At 39.4% G+C, this 13,528-nt stretch overlaps 1 protein-coding gene across 2 annotated transcripts in view; it reads right to left on the bottom strand.

The window, feature by feature from the left end:
- LOC149179730 (putative alpha-amylase 2) overlaps positions 1-13,528 on the bottom strand; it is a 284,569-nt gene that overhangs the window by 187,975 nt on the left and 83,066 nt on the right. The gene's annotated exons all lie outside the window — the stretch shown is intronic.

Here is a 13,528-nt window from a genome sequence, read left to right as displayed (position 1 = left end):
TATTGGAATAAGTTAAAAGAATATCTACATCAAAAGTAATTATCATAATTTCATAAATATTGTGCTAACACTAATTGCACTAAGAAAATCAACATGGTATCAGAGCTTTGGTGAAGGAAGAAACGAACATTGAGATCACCTTGACAAAACCCTAAAGAGCGTTTTATTCAAGTCCTTATTGCAGATTGGTATCCACAACTTCTTCCATGAAATCTGAAAACAAGCTAGAGGAAGCATCTAACTTTAGAGCTTGGAAAGTTAGAATAGATATTCTTCTTGCCAAGAACAAGGTTTTGGACATTGTGAAAGGAAAGGTTGTTGAACCAGAAGATGTTGCAGGTAAAGAAAAATTCAAGGAAGATGACATCACTGCTATGAGTATTATAGTGGACTCCATTAGGGATCATTTGGTTCCCTACATTGCAAAACTTGATACTTCAAAGAAGATGTATGATGCCCTAATGAATCTCTACACTATCAAGAATGTTGGTCAATCAATGAGCTTGAAGAATGAACTTCGAAATACAAGGATGACTAATGAGGACACCTTGGTTTCTAACTTCATAGGGATTTCACAAATAAGAGATCAGATTCAAGCAATTGGTGAATCCATTCCTAATCTAGAGCTAGTGATTACAACACTCAATGGTCTTACTAGATCATCGGATGTGCTTGTAGCAGGTATAAGCAACTGGAAGGAAGCTCCTACATTTGAAAAACTATGGACATCTTGTGCCCAAGAAGAATCAAGATTGATGACTACAGATTGTCAAGATGAAGAGGTTCAAGCCGTTGCAAGGGAAAGAAGAAGTTTGGACCTCAACACAAGAAGTCAAGGAAGAGATCTTCTTCCTCTAAGAAGAAGAAAGACTTATCAAATATCCAATGTTATAGTTGTCAAGAATATGGACATTTCAAGAGAGATTGTCCTAACATGGCTAATACCAAGAAGATAAAAGGGAAACAACATGCTTCTGCAACAAATGTTGGAGATGAAAAACCAAAGAAAATAAGGATTTCTAATACTTTTCTGCTTTGACAGGTTCCTTTGCAGATGATGATGGCATGTGGCTGGTAGGTAGTGGAGTATCAAGACACATGACCGGAGAACGTGGAAATCTTTCAAGCATGACAGAAAAGTTGTCGCAAAGGGTTGAACTAGGAGACAATAACAGTTATGCAGTCAAAGGAGTTGGAAAGGCATCCATAGAGCTGGAATCTAGTAACAATGTACATCTCAACAATGTTCTTTATGTATCAGGTTTGAAAAAGAATCTTGTCTTTGTTTCTTGTTTGGAAGATAAAGGAGATAGAGTTGCTTTTGTGGATGGAAAAGTACTTGTTTGGTCCAAGGGCTCTAGTATAGATGATGTTAGGGTTATCAGGATTCGTGACGAAAGGTTGTATAGACCTGTGAGTCAACCAGATCAAGCACTAGTACATGATGAGATAAATCCAAGTGAGTTATCGCATAGAAGGTATGGACATCTTCATTTCAGAGCATTGCCTGAGTTGAATCAAATAGTGTCAAGGGTTCTTGAATTGCAGGTAAATAATGATGGTGTAAGGTTGTGCTCTTGGGAAGAACATTAGGAAACCATTTCCAAACAGTGATAACAGATCTAAGGAAGCTTTGGACTTGATTCATTCTTATGTATGTGGTCCAATGCCTGTAAAATTGCTTGGTGGCTCATTGTACTATGTGACATTTATTGATGACTTCTCCTGTAAGACATGGATATATCTCTTGAAGACTAAGGATGAGGTATTCAACAAGTTCCAGGAATTCAAAGCTGAAGTAGAAAAATCGATAGGCTAGAAGATCAAGATACTGAGATCTGACAATGGGGGAGAATACACCTCAAAGGATCTTGTTTCTTTCTGCAAGCAGGATGGGATTAAGAGGGAGCTAATTGTCCCATATAATCCACAACAAAACGGTGTAGCAAAACGAAAGAACGGATCCATTGAAGAATCTTTCAAGGCCGTGATGCATGATTTGGACTTCTTGTTGTTCTTATGGAGGGAGGCATCACAAACAGGTGTGTACATTCAAAATAGAAGTCCTCATAAAGTTCTGGAAGGTATGACTCCTGAAGAAGCATTTTCTAAAAAGAAGCAGAGGTTGGACATATGAGAACCTTTGGTTTTCTGACATACATCTATGTTCATAAGGATAAGAGGAACAAGGTTGAGCCTTCAGAAAAGAATGGCATATTTGTTGGTTATAGTGAATCATTGAAGGCCTACAGGATATACATTCCAAAACAACAACGGTCTGAGGTCAGCCGATATGTCACCTTCGATGAGAAAGTGGCATATTGGAAGTCTAAGGAAGTCTCCATGGATTCCTTGGATGAAGTGAAGCAAGAGGCCTCAAGGGAGGATCATTTGAGTTCTACAGAATGTACAGGAAGGTTGGAAGGGCCTCAAGATCCCATAGAACTAGTCATAGTTCCAGAAATCAATAAGAGACCAACATGGCTTAGATCTACATTAGAAAAGGCAGAAGGACATGCAACTCCGTATGGCACATCTAGAGAAGTTAAGAAACCCAAGAGGTTTTCTAGCTATGCAGATCTCATGACAAAACTCATTGATGCTAAACCTTTCGCATATGAAGAAGCAACTAGCCAGCAGGTGTGGAAGAAAGCGATGATTGAAGAGTACCAATCGATCATGAAGAATGATGTCTGGGAGATTGTGCCAAGGCCTGAAGGGAAGTCGGTGGTGACTTCCAAGTGGATATAAAAGATCAAGCATGTTACAGATGGTAGTATTGACAAATACAAGGCACGTTCATGGCTAGAGGATTCCCCCAGAAAGATGGAAAAGACTATGAGACCTTTGCTCCAGTGGTCAGATACACCTCTATTAGATCCATCATTTCTCTTGCTGCTTCGTTGGGATGGAAATTGCATCAGATGGATGTGAAGACTTCTTTTCTCAATGGTGTGATTGAGGAAGAGGTGTACATAGAGCAAACTCAAGGATTTAAGGTATATGGAAAGGAATCTCATGTTTGCAGGTTGAAGAAGGCCTTGTATGGACTCAAGCAAGCTCCAAGAGCTTGGTATTCTCGTATTGACAGCTATCTAACGAGACTAGGATTTACCAAGAGAAAATTTTATCCAAACCTTTACTTTAAGGTTGTAAATGCATCTATGATTTTATTGTTATATGTTGATGACTTGTTTTTGACAGGTGTTGAGCCTCTTATCATTAAGTGCAAGAAGAAGTTAGCTTCTTAGTTCAATATGAAGAATCTTGAGTTGATGCATTACTACTTGGGACTAGAATGTTGATTTTGGGTAGCATCGGATGTGCTCTAGCCTTGAAAATTGGTGGAAAGGCTAAGGCAAATGAGATCTCCAAGACCCAAAAATCGTTTGGAAAAAATTCACCCAGATGAGGAGTTATTAAAATAATTAATATTTTTAATGAATTCCTAAGTCTAAACTTAGGAAAATAAAAATATTAATGTGTATTAATAAAATATGGGTAAGAAAGTTCTAAGTGACGAGGATCAAGCTAGTTCTAATCTTAGCCGTTGATTAGGGACTTAATCTCGATCATTGATTCGTCAATGGGAAAAGTATAAGAGGAGGCTTGAGGGTCAGTTGAAGACACACGAAATGATCAAAGAATTCGATTTTCTTGGGCAAGGCTTGTTGAGGAAATCGGGTTAGTGATCAGAGTTGCACTAAGGGGCAATTTAGTAAGGGATTTTCATCCAAGGCTGAACAATACATAGCATAAAGGCAGCGCAGTTCCGAGAGAGACAGCACAGGCCCTAGAAGGGCTGACGCAGAGGCCGTAAAGCTAATGCAGAGGACGCATAGGGCTGACACAGAAGCCGCAGAGGCTGACGCTGGGCCTCAAAGGCAGCACTGGGGAGATTTTGTGGGGCAGACTGGGAGCATATTAGCAAATTCTAAGCCGGAAGAGCGTGACGCAGCTCCTGGAGGACTGATGCAGTTCCAGAGCAGTGCTTGGAGTAGCTTTTTCTGTCCAGCATAGGGAACAACCGGAGTCACTGTGGGGTTTGATCATCCGTTTGTTGATTTGCTCGAATATCTGTCTCCAGATAGAGGTACTACTGCCAAGGATATTCTATGTTGGGTGAGCCATTTCTGGCACCCTGGTTGTATTCACGAATCTGCTTAATAATACAAACCCTCTATATGCTGCACCAGTATTCCCGAATTGGATTTTTCGGGGGACAATTGTCCAAAAATAACGGTGTCCCTTGAGTTATTGTCTCAGTTTATTTCAGTGCATGATCTGTATATTTGTGGAGGCTGCAAAAGTGTTTACTTCGATGTTTATGCAATTAAATAACTTGTTAATATAAAGAACAAGCAGAAGATTGTAAATCAGTAATTGCAGTAGAGGATTTTGATGTGTTAGATTCATGAATTTTCACATAGAAGTATGGCAAAAACCTAGCGAAGTCTTCCTTGGTCAAAGAAAGTATGTATTAGAGATCTTTCAAAGATTTGTTCTGATGGATTGCAAATCCATGGTAACTCCCATGGTAACTGACCACTAATTGGTTTGTTGATGTATTTGGTTAACACCAGGTCGGACATATGTTTTGTTGTGAACACGCTAAGCCAGTGTGAAGTTGAACCGAGGCATGAGCATTGGATTGCAGCAAAGCACATCTTAAGATATTTGTGTGGTACAGTGAATTATGGCTTGAGATATGTTGCAAACAAGGATGTACAACTTCAGGGATATACGAAGGTTTATTGGGCAAGAAGTGTTGAAGATAGGAAGAGTACCTCGGGAGTATGCTTCAGATTGGGATCCGTTATGATATCATGAATGAGCAGGAAGTAGAGGTCAATGGCACTCAACACTGCTAAAGCAGAGTACATCACAACCAATGAGGCTTGTACCGAAGCAGTATGGCTCCGGAAGTTGTTTGTAGGATTGTTCGACCAAGAGTTGGAACCAATGGTGATACACTGCGATAATCAAAGTTGTGTGAAGCTTTCAGAGAATCTCGTGTTCCATGACAAGTCAAAGCATATTGAGATTAAGTACCAATACATCCGTGACATGGTGCATAGGAGATAGGGTCTACATGAACAAGCTCAATACTTTGGAGAGGGCCCAAAAATCTAGCTATATCCCAAAAGGGAAGCCTTTTCCTAAGAAGAAAAATGAAGAGATCAAGCCAAGCTCATCACAAGTCCCCAACACTTTGGCTCCAACAAATGTTGTTGAACAAGACTCATCTTCTGAAGATGAGCAAAGTGATGAGGATGACATTGATGACGAGGAAGTAGATGAGCAAGCTAACCTTGTAGAATTTGAAGCCTTCAACATTTTGCTAGGGGGTTCATATATTCATCCTCTTATTAGTGAGGTCACTATCAAAGAAGAAAAAGAAGAGCCAATCCTTAACGCTGATGATAGTGGAAGATTCAAGGGGGTCCAATATTCACTAAAGGACAACAATAAAGACCCCACAACCTCCAAGGAACCCAACAAAGACTAATCAATTCCCAAGCAAGTCCCTCCTAAAGAACCTCTCCCTAAAGATCCCCCTAAAAAGGATCCTCTGAAGAAAGCCAACCCCAAAAAGGATCCTCAAAAGAAAGAGACCATCAAGAAAAGGGACAAGGGAAAAGAGGTCGGACTTGACATTGATCTAGAGACTGCTATAGGGAAAATGACTGTGCCAGTTCCATTAAAGGAGATTGCAAAACTTCCCCGACAACGTCAAATCAATAAATCCCTAGGCTTTGAATAGGAAGAATTACCCGAAGACTTGCAAAACATTCACCTTCCAAACTTAAACCCAAGACATGAGCCATTCATGCTTACCTTAGCCATAAATGACCTTTTATTACATAATTACATGTTAGATTCAGGGGCTTCCACAAATATCATGCCACTAAAAGTCATGAAGCAATTAGGTCTTAACATCACTTGACAGTATAAAAAGGTGTGTGGTTTTAACTCCAAACCTGTAGAAGTAGAGGGCCTCATAAAAGATCTTAAGGTTTCTTTGGCTATGAACCCCGATATATCATTGCTTATGGACGTTGTGGTCATAGATATCCCTGATGTATGGGGGATGTTGCTATCAAGGAAATGGAGAGCCATTGTTGGAGGTCATCTCCAAATGGACTTGTCATATGCCACTATTCTGCAATCTGATGGAACCCCCTTCATTCTTTATAAAGATCCTACATACCCTACTCATGTGGTCAATCTAGGACCGATCCCATACTACACAAGACATGATATTGAGAAGTCTTCTCCCATTCTTCCTTCACAAGAAGTTTGTATTCTCAAGCGACCAAATCACAAAGCAAACAAAAAGTGGAAGCCTAAAAAGGGAATACAAGGTTGGGGATGTGGTCTTGGTAGATAAAAATCCAATGCCCATCAAGATTCATGGGAAAGTTGGGGAGGATTATTACTACATTGCCAAACTCAACGACGAACTTTGGCTGCAACTAGTCAAGTCGTATCACCCCTTTCCTTGATACTTGACATTGTATTATATGCATGTTAGGGTAGGATGCATTGCATGTTGATTTTCTCATTAGAACTAACATCATATGAAATTTCTCATGGTGGATTAGCTACATTTAGGTTAGATTTGCATTCTTTTACTTTCGTGTTTATTTTTATGGCCTAATACTAAGCATGGGTGATCATAAGACACCACAAAAACATGTTTCCCCTTATGCTTGGTATTTGATATGTGCAGCTAATAGGCCTACGATACCAAGAGATTGTTGGTGTTCTCATGACTTCCCGTTCAAGTAGCTTTGCACACTGTTCCAAGAACTCATGTCCCAGTGGGAGCTAGATGTTACCCACCATCTGTGTGTAGTATGCATAGGAGAAATTTTTTCTCCTAGATGGTCCTCAGCCAGCAGCCCCTTGCAACCCTAGATAGCTCGATGTGCCATTTTCTCTGCCACCTGAGCCAACCATGTGGTCCTTGGCCCATCTGTTATGAATGTATGTTTGAAGGTGGACCTCTCAACCCCAAAGGTATGACTTTTCATTGGTTTGGTTGAGTAATTCTGTTTACTTTTCATGGGCACTTTTGGGCATGGATTGGTGGGGGGATTCAGCAGAAAGAGTGGGTTAGGTTTGTATTCTTGTCTCCCTTGCCCGATTTCGTGGTTACCCTTGTATCCTAGTCTCGTGGGATCACCTTTACTGGACATTAGCTTTAGGGCTAGCACTACATGTGAAACCCTGATTTTCGTTGCATAGTCCCGCTTTCTGACTCCATATACATCACCCCCCTTCCATTCATTTTGACCTCATTCATCATTTTTCCCATCCGGGTCCACATAGGGTTAGCCTCCCCTTCCCCTTGTCCACACATTTGGTTGAGCCTGGAATGATGCCCCGGAGGTTGATGCAGCTAAAAAGAAATTAAAAAGCATAATTTGGCCACTCTCAACAGGAAATGTACCACAAAAACCAAAAGATGGTCGGGACATACAAATTTAGCACATGGGCAAAATCCAAACATGAGCTCTACCCCTTATCCATGGTCATCACCCTAGTTCCTACAAGCCCTAGATGAGCCCCCTCCATCATTAAGGAACCCATGATTGTCCCAATCCCTGGTAGGCGATGAACTGCCCTAGCTTAAGGGGGTATCCACTGTTATATATTACACATCATGCTCTCAACCCCTGGAGCCAAGCAATTATGAAGAAAAATCAATCAAAGGCAAGAGGCATATGAAGAAAAGTGGAAAAACAAAGGCCGGGGTAACTCATTTACCACGATTTTCTCCCTCCTACACTCATATACACCAGTGTAGGCTTCCCCTATTATAGCTACCCTTGTGCCATGACATGTGGTTGGGATGTTTCCCCTATTCCCATTCTGTTCCATTACTATATCATTTGCCACCATCTACTTGAGGGATGTACCATGGACATGTCACCCCCTTTAGAGGTTGAAACAATCTAATAGGGTCCTTGGTTAACCCCCTATTGTGCTTGGAGACACTTGTACATGCCAAATCCCACTATAAAAGGGCATGCCACTGTGAAGTGCCCCATTGATCCCATGAATTGTAAGCTCTTTTACTTGATTACTTTAATGATTTGTTGTATTGGAGGGAAAGGGGACGCATTGGATCTTATGCAGGATTGCAGGTGGGTCTCCATTTGGGGCTTGGTCTCCCTATACGAGGTCCTATCCCTCCAAAGGGCCACATTGGAACTCGTAGGGTGAGCGTTGAGAGCCATGGGCCTCCACCATAGCAGAGAGTACTTCATGGATCCCCAACACCGCTCATTGATTGCTCTTGTTCCACCTTTTGGATGATGATGATGTACCTAGTACACCATGCCTAGTGGGCTCCACACATAAATCACACACTTGGTAGATGTTCCAGAGTACAGAGGATATCTCCCGCTGCAGAGGGAGGTCTTCTGTCATCATCCTAGCCCTTAAAGATGGTCTACAAGAATTTTTTATCCACTTGGAGACCCATGAGGATGTCCTTGTGCCCCCACACCCACTTGGGAGCACCACAGGTTCTTGCTTGGAAAACAAGGGGCCAACCCCTTGTCCACTATATTTGGGGTGCATTTCTACATCATGTAACCCCTTGGACTTCATTAGGCCTCCTCAAAGGCCCAACGACTCACTTTGTTCAACATTTGACCCTCTTGATGTAATATCCCTTATCAGGGGTATCCCTTAAACACAAGCAAACTCCAACCAGAGATGGACTGGGAGGGCGTTTACCAGATATGTCGCCTCTGAAAAGAGGACGAGACCTGGAGGCTACCTAGCCCTTTCCAGACTTTGTCTAAGAGTATAGGAGAAAAACACACAAGTGGTATAGTATCCGGGGAGCTCAAAGAGATAAAAATAACAGTAGTGCAGCATACAATAATGTATACATGGAATATAAGCAGATACTCGAGAAATGCAGAGAGAAATGCTAAGCCATTTTATTATATTGAGTAATGGAAAGAGTACAAGGGGTGATCAGAAAAATAGCACCTCGACTTGCACAAGGGAAGTGAAGAAATACACTCAGAATGGTAAGGAAATGGCCTCTCTTTGAACTGCGTCCAAGCTGTCAGAGAATTGTTGTGCTGCTACTACTGCCGGAATCAAGTGAGGATTTGGGGCTGTTCCCCTCCTCAGAAAATGCTGAAACGCTAGAATCAGCCTCTGCTCAATAAACCCAGAAAAGCCCAAAAAGCTTTTCTAAAATAGTTGACCCCTGAAAATCACCCCCTTGAGGATCTACGCTATCCCTCAAAGCTCTGCGCTGCCCATGAAGAGAATCCTCCAAAACTCTACCCGAAACTCTGCCAAAATCCTCCAATGTGCAAGGGCTAATCCCTTACTCAATCTCCAAGCTCAAATCCTCCCCATAAACCCAATCCGGAGCTCCTACCAAAAGAGACTGCGTCCTCCCCTCTCAAGACTGCGTAGTCATCAAAATGCTTAGTTCCTCCTCAACTCCAAAGATCGCTCCCCCTACAAATATTGATGAAACTACCTTGCCCGAGCAGGCACTCAAAGTTCCCCGGGGCTAAGGGTGAGATCTCCGAACGAAGACACTCGATGCACTAAACAGTGCTGCAAAGGCTAAATAGCCAGCGTGCTCTAAGTCGAAGTGACTAGCTCAAATGCAACATAATCCCATGCCCAAATGAGGAGGTTCCTCTCTCCTTTATAGCGTTGGCCTCTCTCAAAACCTAAGGCCCACGTCCTCCAACGTAGCCTCTCTCTTGCCACGTGCTCCTTCTCCATCCGCGCAGTCCCTCCAAGTGTCTACGTGGACCCCCTTCTCTACGTGGTCCTTTGGCCCCCTTGGATCCCCTTTTAAGTTACAACGTTGTGCTACTAGGGAGTGACTTTATTCAAAAAGTGAGTTATGTCCCCCGTTCCTCACCCTTTTATTTATAAATAACTATAGAAGGCAAAATTGAGCAAAATCGAATATTCCAATTAGCCATGGCTAATTAGGAATATTACACTTGAGAAGCTTCTTATTATGTTATTGAGCTATTTGGTGGGCTTGTCACCAAAAGTATTGTTATTATGCACATTATTTTATTTTAGGGGTTCAATTAGGCCAATTTAGCTAAATAGAATTCATTAGAGAGTGTATAAATAGAAGTGAGATCATTCATTTTCATCATCATCACTTTCAGTGGGTTCTTATCCCTTGTGAGATTTTTTCTATCCATTTTAGAGGAGGACTTTGGATGTAATGAATGAATTTTGATGTTTGGATATCTCTCGCTTGTCTTGGAGCTTCATTATTGGAATAATTTTGGTGATTGGATACACTCTTTGCACATGTAAGTAATATTTTCATGTTTATTCTTGTTATTTGCTTTAATACATTGATGTTGTTGGGATTTTCGCTATAGTAGATCTGAAATTTACTGCTTTTCTTATGTGATATTGTGGAAATTTAGTCTTTTGTAGAGTTGCATCATCTCATGTATCATGTGTGAAAGGGTGAATGTTCCCAGAGATTTTTTATATTAAACATATCTGGATAAGTCATCAATTATTGCAAATTGAAGTATAAATTCTTCTAACAGCTGCTCTCATACCCTAATTTCCATGTGAAGTTGTCTAGGAGGCTCCTTGATTGGGTGTAGTTCCTCTAAATCACAAATTTCATCTTGACTCCATATTCCCCAAAGGATTAGGCACTAATCCTTCCATAGGTGATCATTTTCAAAAAGAATTCCTCTCACCTTCTCCTCTTTTTCTAGGTCTAGCCTCCATAGGTCACATAGGGCATCACTTTTCTCACGATTTAGCAATCAAAATAATTAGATCTCTTGCCCACAACTGCGTTGGTGTGTCCTCAAGAAGCCATCCAAATTTCACAAGATTCCGACAATAAGATCTTGAGATATTTCAAGCCCTAGCTCGAAGATCAATTCTTGCCCTTGGTTTCCCATTGGCTAGTAACCTCATCGAGATCATAGCACTAAATCATCAAATAAAGATTATTTCTTTGATCCTCTTCCTTTCCCCAATTAGGCCAAGTACATCCTTGATTGATCAACTCCATATCCTTGACCTAATTTCAGGTCCACTTGGCCCTTGATGGTCCCGCAACTTGTTGACTCCAATTCCACAAAGATCACTTAGATGCCAAGCATTCATAAGGACTTTTGAGACTATAAGTTTCCTTAACAAAGCATACTCCCAAACCCTATCCTCAAAATCCCTCTTAGCCCTTCCTAGAGAACCCATCACCTTGCTTCTAAAGCAAGCAACCCATTTAATTGAGTCTCTCTTGCGAATAGGCTTAGGAATCACTTCCTTATCATATCATTGACTATATATATTATAGTGATTCCTCACATACTGGGACTCCTCCCATCGGTGAAAGTCTATAAAGAGAGGGGAGCCTTAGATGAGGTAGCAGTGGGCTATTGCTCCACTGTTGCCCTCGACCTAGTAGTTGCTCTATAGGATCCCCTCCTAGGACCTCAACTAGTTTGAGAAGTAACAGGAGATTTTCTTGATTCTTTTTGTCATTTAAATTTTTTTAATGAAGCTCCAATCAAGTACCTTCTCAAGAAGTAAAATCTATGCTTGAGGTATGTTTTAAAACGGTAAGTTCTTACTACACATTTCATTATTTAAGTTGAATTATCTTGAAATATTAGAAAAAATTGTCTACATAGAATTAACTCTTTATTTCATGTTATAACTTAGCTTTCAAGTACTTGTTTGGTTATTTTACTTGGATGAGAACTAACCCACTTGAGAAGGCTTAGATTTGTCGATTTCAGGTTTGAGGTGCCTCACCTATGCCTTGAGGTAATGGAGAATTTCAACATAAAGAGGGAGAAAGGAAAGCAAACGGAGAAGGGAAACCTCATTTTCAATTAAAAGACAAGTCAAAATTTCAAAAATTCAACCAATTCTATTTTTTTTCAATTTCCCTTTTTTAATTTTTTAAAAGCAAATTAAAATTTATCAGAGACAAATTCCTAAAATAACTTGCTTTTCTTTATTCAAGTTAGCATATCTTCAAGTTTAATCATTAATTGTTAATTTGATATGAATATATTTCAAGTATTTCAAATTGTAAAATAAAATTTTAAAACTAATTGGGAAATATTCACCTACTTAAAACTACAGTGTTGTAAGTTAATTCTGGTCTTTAAAGTCAACTTTCTACACTCGGTTTTAAATTTGATCTTACATCCTAAGGGTGTTTTAACAGAACTGACATGAGAAGTAGTATATTTAACTTTAAACATTCATCATTTCTATAGATTAAATGGGATCTAAAGTTAAATGGTGTCGATTTGATTTAAATTTTGGCACATTTCAGTGGTATTGGCAGCAGCAAAATTAAAGTTAATTCATGCATTCAATATTTAAAGTTAAATCATCAATTAATGATGCAGAAATTTAATTAATTCTCAATTAATGATGGAAGCAAATAAATTAAATGGTGGTCTTTGATGGTTTAAAGATGTTTTTTTATTTTTTTACAAGCTTGTTGCCCATTCATTTTAAGCTTAATTTTTCAATGATTTCATAGCTCAAATGTATCTTTAATCTATATTCTTTTTGCTGTATTTTAATTTGGCATGAATTAACGTGAATTCACACTTGGTTAAATTTAATTTAATTTACTACAAAAAAATTATCTTATTTCATCATAATTAAATGTGTTAAAAATTTAAATTAATCATCAGTGTTCATGAAATATGACATGGATCAGATTTTACAATGTTTGGATTCCATACATGGTGTCTTGTTTTAAATTCCAGAATTTATTTTGTTTCCCATAAATGTGGTTTTATTTTAAGTTTTGACATATATTTTAACATCTGAGTTAAACGAACTACTTATGGATGTAATCACATTAATCTTCATAGGTAACATCAATGGAATCTAAATACGTTTGCACATTTTAATTTTCTATATTATGGTTTGGCAAACATTCTACTTAATAATGGTCTCATCTTATACATAAACATTTAAATGTATCATTTGGATGGTTAAGGCTTAAACACACTTTAATTTCTTAACTGTATCCATGTGATGTGAATAAATTTCATGTGCAAGCACTTTTCTCTTGCTCGTCATAATTTCACATGTAATGGACATCTTTTTCATTGGACATCAAATTTAATGAAATTTAAGAGTTAATGAACTTTATTTGAAGATCTCACCAAGACACTCAACATTAATAATATCATTAAATCAACCAACTGAATCTTTAAACATTTGATCATTTCCAACATTTTCTTCATTTTCTACCTGACTTGTCCAATTTGAAAAATTCAGGCTACGTTGTAAGCAAACCCATAGATCATAAAGCCCCCTTTGTGAAGTAACTAGTCTAGTCCTAGGCTTTTTACCGCAACAACAAAATTTAGGACTAGCCAAGGGATTCCCAGTTGGCTTGGTTTTGCCAAGCCTAAAATGAGGAACGAGACACTTAAATGGCAAGTGGTGGCTCTCTTAGTAGTTTCCTTAGGCATTCCCCTTTGGAGGGTTAGGAATTTATCTC

Source organism: Pinus tabuliformis, chromosome 3_2 (genome assembly GCF_031772625.1).
Source record: "Pinus tabuliformis cultivar Carrire ecotype Pingquan chromosome 3_2, CPIR1, whole genome shotgun sequence".
Classification (NCBI taxonomy): domain Eukaryota; kingdom Viridiplantae; phylum Streptophyta; class Pinopsida; order Pinales; family Pinaceae; genus Pinus; species Pinus tabuliformis.
Note: the sequence above shows the minus strand (reverse complement) of the source record. Positions and strands in the feature narration are given on the sequence as shown.